The sequence below is a fragment of the Vipera berus genome (genome assembly GCF_964194415.1).
Source record: "Vipera berus genome assembly, chromosome: 12".
NCBI classification, from domain to species: Eukaryota; Metazoa; Chordata; class Lepidosauria; order Squamata; family Viperidae; genus Vipera; species Vipera berus.
In genome coordinates, this window is record NC_138215.1 from 20,289,820 (window position 1) to 20,299,835 (window position 10,016).

A 10,016-nucleotide genomic window follows, 5' to 3' on the forward strand; every position below is an offset into this window, starting at 1 on the left:
ACAACTAGTAGGTTTGTGTTTGACTGTCCTGCTTCAGGCTGGTCATGTGAACCTGCCTTCTAACTTGTGGGTGGGCCAAGAATGGTGGGAGACAGAAAAGGTCAGTGTGGAGAAAAAGGAGGGAGTAGGGCCTGCTTCCCAGCAGTGCAGAGTCCACACAACCCTCCACCCTTGTTTGTTGTTTCTGCCTGAAAACCAAACTGAGTTGAACCAGGAAAGATGCATGCCAGAAAAGAACACGCCCCACTCACTGGCTTCAACTCTCGCTGACTCACACTTGTGCAAGAATTTGGCTTTGATGGCCTAAGAAAGAAGGGGGGGGGTTGTTGTTGTTCTTTTCATATACTAAACACCTCCTCCCACCCTCCAAACACACAAAAAGGCTTGCTGATCTCCTGCTGCAGAGCCCTGTTTAGCTCACCTGATCACAGGAGGGTCCTAAGAAGTAACAGAAACCCTCAACCCTAGAAAACGGGAACCGCCCCACAAAAAGGAATGCTGTAGTCCAAAAAGCACATTATGAAATTTGACTGCCCTACGGGAAACATCATGGTTTTGAAAACAAGTTTCCCCCCAAAAAAATTTCCCCGTATTTCAGGGAAATTTTTCCTCCTTGAATCATCTGCCAAGGGGTTCCTGTGTGTCCACCCCCCATTTAATTAACAAGCAGCTAAAGAAGCTGGCACCAAAATCGAGCTGCCATCACTGTGGATAATCTCCCGAGAATGAAATTATTGTACAGACAAAGAACTTCAGCAACCCACTGTTACGTTGTGTAATGACAAGGACAACGTGGAAATCTGGGGAAATCAACCTGGTCTTATTTTGATGCATTGATATATATAGAGAGAGATGGGACTAGACCCACTGAAGACCCTCTGGGGAAGCTCCAGGAACAGAGAAGAAGATGCTGAACTTCTCCTAGAAGTTTCTCCCAAGCATTCTTGAAATGCCCACTGCAGGAAGGGAAGAGAAGGCCCATTTGGCCAAAGCTTTCAGGGGGTTGGGTGACCCCAACTGGGCGACCCAGGCAAGTGCCATGTCTGAAACAATTGGGTGCCTTTTGGGGGGAAGGGTGTCCATGAGAAGGTGTTTCTTTCTCATTAGTTCTTGCCCAATCCTTCCAACACGAGATGCCAAGAATGCCAACCCCTTTGTGGCCTGCAGACCATGAACTTTGCCAAGCAACTGTGGTCTGTTCTTGGAGAAGGACACACCTGGACATTGTCTATGAAGTTCTCCTGAAGGACCTGAAAGACAGTCCAACCATCCAGCTTAAAAGTTGACGGCCTTGACCTCACCAGTTCTCAGTCTCCCAAGAACTATGAAGGTCCAGCTCAAGCAAGCCCAGCAGAGAAGCAGAACCAGGACATCTGAAACGGCCTCTCAAAGGACACAACAGCCACCAGCTAAGCTTTGCTGCCGTTAAGGCTTCTTGAGGTTTGAGCCAAGGCTGTAATTTCTAAAAGGGAGGGTGAATAGTCGAGGAACCAGCCTTCGTTTCCTGGCGTGGTTCACTTTCAAGCAACCTAACAAAAGAGCGGCATTTGTAGGACAAATCGGGCTGTAAGCTCCCCAACCTGAGGGGGTTGCTTCAGCCTCTGCAGGATCCCGTGGTTAAGTGGAAAACTGCCCTGTCCTCTTCTTTCTGGCAGGGCTGCTTTGAATTCGCCCCCAGGCTGCCTAGACGGCAGAGGAATGGGCTACTCAGCATGTCTGGCTCGGGAGAGGCATGCACTTAATGTGCAGAGGGGGGGGCAGGAATGCCAAGGGAAACCTCAGCTCTCCAGGAGGTGTGCAAAGCATTTAGGAAGCTGCCTTAGAGCCTGGCAAGGAATTTGTCCGGGGACCCACCCTTCCTTCTCCACCGCCTGCCTGATGGCGGAGAGGCTTGTTCCCATCAGCCTGAGCCAGTCATCTGGAGAGCAGCCTGATTTGGGGGAAGGGGCCAGCCCAACAGGCTTTCCCCTTCCCCTATGGCCACTTGATTTTTTTTTAAAGCCAGCAATTAATCCAGGGTGCAGAGCTCTACTCCAGCTTCAGCATTGAAACTTTTAATGCTCCTGCTTGGAAGGGTTTTGATCAAGAGCCCACTAACTAAAGTCTCTTCTTTGTGTCTGCTGAGCTTGCCGGGTTGGGCTTGCAAACCAGGACCATCCAGGGGTCAAAAATGGGCATCTGGGCATGCACAGAGGGTTTACAGTTTGAGAAAGCGGGCGGTAGGGGTTGGCCCAGAAAGACTTCCGGCAAGCAGCAAACTTCCTTTTGGGGAGGGGTGGCTGCCCCATGGCGTGTGTAGCAGTCCAGCAGCCCTTCCCATCGGGTGTATTAATAGCTCTGCAGAAAGCAAGGTCACACGAGGACAGCCGAAGCAGTGCATACGCCACTTAAAAGGGCGAGGGCTGCTCCACCCAGCCGCCTTCCTCCTGGCCTGGCTTCCCTTCCGGGCCCAAAGCACCCAAAGCAAGTAACGCTCCCTTGTACAGCCTTTAAGAGGCCGACATCTGCTTCTCCTGGGGTTCTTGTGGGGCCCACCTCCCAATCTCTGGGTGGGAGCTGAAGACTTTTTCATTGCTATGTTTAGTTTACTTCTTCCCCCTCCCCCACCCCATAGATAATTTGGCCACTAGGTCTGATTTTTCGGTTTGGAGGGCATTTGCCCCCCACACACACACCCTTTGCCCCTTCAGCCTGGGAACATGGGCCCTTCTCTGTCTCCAGCTCAAAGGACGTGTCCAAATCCCATCGCTACACAACATACCAGAGAAGCAACAATGCATCCGTGTGTCTTGCCGCACTGTGCATCAGCCAGACCAGTGATTGCCAACTTTTTTGACTTTAAGCTGGATAGACTTCAATTACCAGAATTCCCCAGCCAGCTTTGCAAAAGACGCTGGAAGCTGAAGTCCACCCAGCTTAAAGTTGAGAAAGTTGAGACTTCTCTGGACATTTTTCTTCCACTCTTAGGGGTACAGGCAGATATCTGTTAGGGAAAGAAAGAAGAGACTGAGAGTGTTTTGTAAAAATCTGGGAACCTGGTAGTTTTTGTTCTCCATGCATCTGAGCGGCTGCTCCCCAAAGCTGATGAAGCTTGGCCTTTTCATAACACCCGAGGAAGGGAGTTGTGGTTCCCCAAAGCTTCCACCTTGGAGTAAAACTTGCATCTCAACCTTTTCAGATTATCTCACCAGTAGTTCCCCCTTCGTTGCTTTTTCAGCCCCAATGTTGGGCAGAGTGTGGTAGATGCTGGGCGGTGCCAACAACATTTCCGGTTGCCAACGGGGGGGAGGGGGGACCGGCTGAACTGTGACTCCTGTTCTGGCTGGGTTGCAATGAGAAAGCTACTCTGCAGTCGCACTCAGCCAGGAAAGCCAGATACTGGCAACCGTCATAAATACTTTCCAGTTGCCAGGCACCCAGTTTTGATCATGTGACCTTGGGATGCTGCAACGGTCATAAATGTGAAAAACGATCATAGGTCACTTTTTCCAGTGCTGTTGTAACTTCCAACCAGTATCTTCTGGACAGATGTTTGTATGCAGGCAAAGAAGAGATTGGCAATGGGTCTCAATCTCTTTCAGATCTCTCCCAACGAAGTGGTCAGTCTGCAGTGGGACACGGCTGCTGGACTGAGGATGCCACATTCTGCCTGGATGGCGTCACACACACACACACACACACACACACACCAGAGAGCCCATTGAGGGAAACAGACCCCTCGTGGGGGGAGACCTTCATGGGCCAGCAGGTGATTAAATGGGAGGAAGGCAGGAATCATTGACCACAGCCTGGGAGAATAGAAAGGAATTTCACAGTTCATCACCAGCCAGAACGGGGTCATGTACATGTTAACCCTGTTAATTAATTGCTCAGCCCAAGATGGATGGATGAGAGTTTCTCAGAAAGAAAGGCGGATAATGGCTACCTTGCTACCTTGGCTTCTCCAGATCAAAATAACCAGGGACCAGATTTGTGGCTTTCTGTCTCTTGCAGACTGGTGCCCATGCCAGGTGAGATGCCCTTGGTTTTCTTTCCTGTGCAAATAGCACACACCGGGGGATAAACGAGTTGGATGTCATCCCTGTCACAGCAACACAAGAGTCAAATGTGTCTTTCTGGGAAGGTTAACCAGACCTAGGACTAGAAAGAGCCCATGTCACCGAGATGTATCAGGCTAAACAAGGAGCAAAGCCCAAAGTCTGATTTGTGTGTTGTCCAACTTTTCTGGAAGCATGTCAGGCAGACGGTTGAAAACCCCCAGTGAACTATGCAAGCTGGGAGACAAACTGGCCTCAACCAGAAAACGCCAAGAGAGAACTCAAGAATTCTTCAGTCCTGGCTTCAAACCTCCTGCAAGCTTCAACCCATTTTTTTTGCCCAGCCCCCTTTCATTTCAGTGGGGGAGATGCAGAACGTCCTGACTGGGCTCTGAATCAGGACTAGTGACTTTTTCCAGGCTCTGATTTGGAGCAGTCGGCAGTAAACTGTCCAGCCTGAGTGTCCTTGTGAAAGCTTCCAATGATCAGCCTGAAGAAGGGAGAGGCGGTTTTGCAGCAGGACTGCTGATGTAACCCCACCTCTTTCAGCATTGGCAATTAATAGAGAAAGGAAAAGTTGAGCATTTATTCTGGGAAAAGAAATATTGCTCAATGCTGTAGATAACCACAGTGCCAGATTGTGGTTCTCTCATTCTCTCTCTCTCTCTCTCTCTTTTTTGTCTGAAGAGTAATGACAAACTGCTTAAAGAAAGGATAACGCTAAAACTCAAAACAATCCAATTCAGGGGTGCCCAGCCTTGGCAAATTTAAGACTTGTGGACTTCAAGTCCAAAATTCTGGGAATCGAAGTCCACAAAGATGGACTTTAAATTTGCCAAAGATGGACACCCCAATCTCATGGAAATGCCCAAAGCATTCAGATCCTTGAGGATCGGTCAAAAATTCCTGTTCCAACTAGGCTCTTGAAGGAACGCCCAATCAGATCCATGCTGGTTGGGAATTCTGGACCTTGTAAGACAGGGGTCCCCAACCCCCGGGCCATGGACCAGTACCACAGTCTGTTAAACATACGCAGTACACAATAGTGGTACTGGTCTGTGGCCTTTTAGGAACTGGGCCGCAAAGCTGAAGGTGAGTGGCGGGTGGGCAAACCCTACTATAAACTGCTCATGCGTGGGATCTAGGTTGTGTGCTCCTGCTCCTCCCCACCTGGTCCACAGAAAAATGTTGTGTCTTCCAGAAAACTGGTCCCTGGTGCCAAAAGGTTGGGGACCTCTGTTGTAAGGCACAGCCTAACACTGCTCTGGGATCTCGGCAGAGGAATACCCTTGGCATAACCTACTCAGAGATTGGAGAGTTCTTTCTCACAAAAATTTATGACTGCAATAAAGTCGATCTGCTCTGATCTTGGAAGCTATTAACACCCTCAGCCTTTCCAACTCCAAGCCGTATGATCTTTTCTGAAAAATTCAGGAGGGGCCCAAAACAGGTGTCAAGGGGTGGCCGGCAGCAGCTTCCAGAACACAGAAGGACACAACTCACACGTACTTTGGGGGGAGGCCCTTTGTACACATGTGTACATTTATGCCTTTGGCAAGCACACCCATGAAATCGGGGATGCCAGAAAAATGTGCCGAGGCTAATTCAGAAGAGCAAAGCTAACTTTGTTGTAAGCCCAGTTCACGAGATAGCCTAACTCGGAGGGCCAAACTTGCACTGGAGCCAAGAGTAAATTCAGAATGAAAGTACAGACTTATGAATTGCTAACAAGGTGGATGAAAGCCAGAATTCAAATAATTGCCTCTATTCAGCATTTTTTTTTTGCTTAAGAAACAAGCAATGATCTGAAACAATGGGCTGGTAAATGGAAGCAATGGATGCTGAATCAGAAATGGTGAAAAATCTCCCTCCTGACCACACCAGTCCAAGTAGCATACAGAATAACAGAGTAGGAAGGGACCTTGGAGGTCTTCTAGTCCAACCCTCTGCTCAAGCGGGAGACCCTCTACCATTTCAGAGAAGTGGCTGTCCAGCCTCTTCTTAAAAGCCTCCAGCGATGAAGCGCCCACAACCTCTGAAGGCAACTTCTGTTCCACTGGTGGATTGTCTTCACTGTTAGGAAGTTTCTCCTTAATTCCAGGTAGCTTCTCTCCTTGATAGTTTCCATCCTTCCCAGAGTTGAGCTAAGTTCTAATTTGCTCCTTTAATTCCTATCCGAACTGGCTTTTCCATTTATTGTCCGATTATCCCTGCCCAATGTCCTGTGTGCCTGCTTCTCTATATACTTAGTCCTAGGGGCAGGGCAGAGTAGCCATCTAAGCAAATAAATAACCTTAAATTAAGGACTATGCATGGTGGGTTTCTCTCCTACTGTAGGCTGCTGAAGAAATAAACACCCCTGAGGCCTCTCAGATGCGGCCTAGAAGACGATAATGAAGAGTGAAATTGCGCAGGGCCCCAAAACTACTTTAAATGGGCAAAATCCAGCTCTCTCAGACTTCAAGAAACCTAATCGTCCTCTTTGATCTGAGCTGTGCAGGTTGCCTGTAATTGCACCCATTGACTTACCACAAAACCTTCCCTCTGTTGAAATATACACAGGTATTCCTCGCGTCGAAATACAATGACCACCTTGTTCCTGGAGGCTTTGACCAGGGCGGCGCAGATGGTCCTGGGGTGTTTAGGTGGCACGGGAGGAGGTGGTGGAGGAGGCAAGCAGAGGCTTAGCAAGTCTTTGTGTCCCGATTCTCAGCTGCCTTTCAGAAAAGCTGCCCCGGTTTTCCTCCCTTTCCAGGAGACGCTTCCATTCAGCCGTGGCTTCGGGTCTGCAAATTATAGGAGGCGGGGCTGGTGGCAATGCTATGATTTTCTGACGCCGTCCGTGCCCCTGTCTCTCTCGGCTCCCATTATTCATCTGGCTGGGTATTTACTTGCAGATCTCCAATGCTCTGGCTGCGGGGAGGGTTTAATTACACTTATTGAAAGGCAGGAGCTCTTCTGAAGGACTGGACCTTCTTTTTTTCTTTTCGTTTTAGGAAAATAGGGCCAGTCTGGTGCCAATCCTCACCACTGGTTCCTTCTTGGGTAGCTGCATCAGGATCTGGCAGGATGGATGTGGCAAGAAGCTGGGAACATTGGATGAATGCAGTCGAGTTGTGCATCTAGGTCGCTTCCTCGGTATTCCAGGGTGGCCAAGTCTACCGGTCCAGAGGGATGAGAGACAAAGCATCACCAAAGGAGATGGAAACCAAGAGGTCTCCCCAGACAAGCAACACCAGACCCGTTGACGTCAACATCAACAGTTAGAGACCTTTTCCAGCATAAGCCTGGTCCTCTGTGCCTCAAGCGAGAACATTGATTTGTTCCACCATCCCTGCATTGTAGGTAGAGCTTTTCATTTCTGCAAATAAATTGGGAATCACATGGGCTACCAAGCCAGCTCTTTGTGTGAGCAGGTATGTCTTAGGAAAGACTGCCAAATCACATCTGCCAGAGTATTGCAAACATGGTCACACCTGGCATAACAATTTTGTATGCATGCAATCAAAAAATGTCCCTGTTGCATTTAATATCATGGGATTCTAAGCTGAGGGTCAGCCTCAGGGAGTCGCTGCAAATAGTAACATGTTCAAGGCCAACGAGAAACCTCTTGGTTCCTTCTGTTTCTCCAAATGAGGGCTTAAGACACCAGGTCCATGAATTCCACGGCGAGCGGAGCAGGCTGATCACAAATGCAACAAATGCTTTAAAACATTTGGACGCCAAGCCGACACCTTCACGTTGACATCAAATGCAACTCTCATGTTTGATCAGGCTGTGACATGAAGGAAGGCGAGCTCACGGGGAGTGGGGGTTGGGCAAAATGGGAGAAAACCATAACCGAGATGAATGCATGGCGGGCGTCTGGTCTTTCACTGCAGCTGCAACTTAATTCCTTGTTTTCATGTAGCACTCAATGAAATAATAGGATTGGCCGTTGAGTTGCAACGGGAGACAAAATCCCATTTGCTCTGCAAAGCAGTTTATCATCATGAAAAAAGGAGAAGGGGTATTTTAAGGGGGGGGAGAAGATAGAGCCATGACATTATTGCTCATTTCAGTGGCTTTGTTTGATATGGGCACAGGCAGGGATAATTTCCGAAGTATTAACCTTTGAGCAGAGCACAGGGGTGTTTGCCGTCTCTGGCCCCCAAACAATGGGAGGCTTGTTTCTCGGGGCTGTCGGCCAATGCCAGAGTCCAGATGCATGTCCAGCGTCTGCCCCAGCTGGCTGATTTGGCCCCATGGCAGCTGCAGAATCAGCGCCGGCAATTAGCTGGCATCTGCTGCACCACGTTCACCAACCCTGTGCCTGGCGAGTCAACGGCCATAAAGACACTCTCAGCAGAAGGGGGGAGGAAAGGAAAGAGTTGGGAAGATGCTCCAGACCAGGCACTACACCTGAGAAGCAGAATAATCTGCTGGCCTTTGATGAAAGCAAATCAAAGTCCTGAGAGTCCCCGGATGGGAACAGTGCAGACTAAAATCCTGTCCTGGAATGCAGCTGCAACTTAATGGTAACCATTCCAGAGGTTCATTCCATTCCATTCCATTGTTTCAGAAGTTCATTCCAGAAGTTGTGGGTGCTTCAGCATTGGAGGCTTTTAAGAAGAGACTGGATAGCTACTTGTCTGAAATGGCATGGGTCTCCTGTTTGAGCCGGGGGTGGGACTAGAAGACCTCCAGCGCCCCTTCCAACTCGGTTATCCTGTTGTGTTATTCTGTTAAAAGGGCAACCTCAGCGTCACACAGACAATAAAAAGAAGTAGCACTGAGCAGAACCTGCCATCCACACAGCCAAAACCTGAGTGAAACGTAGCCCAGAGGCACTCAACAATTCTGGGGTTCACGCAGCCAAATTCTTCCAGGCCTAGAAGACAAGGCTTTCCCCACTGTGGCCTGGCTGGATGCAGGGCCCAGGGGCCACAGCTTCTCTGTCTAATACTAGATTTAGATTTAGATTTATTGAGATTTTTATACCGCCCTTCTCCCAAAGGGACTCAGGGCGGTTCACAGGGCATAAATATAAACAACAGTACAAACATTAAAAGATAATTAAATTAATGCCCAAGTTAAAACCAGAATAATAAAACAAACCTATAAAAAACCCAAGTACCCCCATCAGGCCAGACCCGCTAGTTCAAATAAATGGGTCTTCAACCCGCGACGGAAGGATCGGAGGTCTGATGCCATCCGGAGCTCAACCGGCAGTTGGTTCCATAACGCCGGAGCACCCACAGAGAAGGCCCTCCCCCTGGGGGCCACCAGTCGACATTCCCTGACAGGAGGCACCCTGAGGAGGCCCTCTCTGTGGGCGCGCACAGGGCGGAGGGGAGTCGACGCCGGCAGCAGGTGGTCCTCGAGGTATCGCGGACCCATGCCATGTAGGGACTTAAAGATCATAACCAAAACCTTGAACCTGATGCAGACAGTTGTCCTCCTTAGTCTATGGTCTCATGAAGAAAGAGAAGTTCTGCAGATGTTCTCTCTTTGCTTTGTGTCTTTGGTAATAGGCACGAAGGACAGTCATTTGGTCTAGGAGAGTGTTTTTCAAACTTTTCAATCTTCAACTCTCAGAATTCCCCAGCCAGCATGCTTTAAGAAGGGTGGACTTCATCTCCCATAATTCCCCAGTCAGAATAGTTGAGGTCCACCCATCTTAAGTTATCAAGCTTGAAAAACAATGATCGAAGAAAAAAAGGCTAGAAGGGGCCTCCCTGATTTCTGAATATGCCAAGTGGCTTTGGATGTCTTCATAAGTTCCAGGAGAGCTTTGACAGAGGAAGCGCGTAGAGTTCTCAGAAGCAGAGGCTTGGGCTTGCACAACTGGTTATGGCAGTGATGACGAGCCTTTTAGAGACCGAGTGCCCAAACTGCAACACAAAACCCACTTATGTATCGTCGGGTGCCGGGTAGGCATGGCCCATTGGGTGGGTGTGGCCCATTGTGTGGCCGTGGCTGCGGTGGTAATGGCAGACT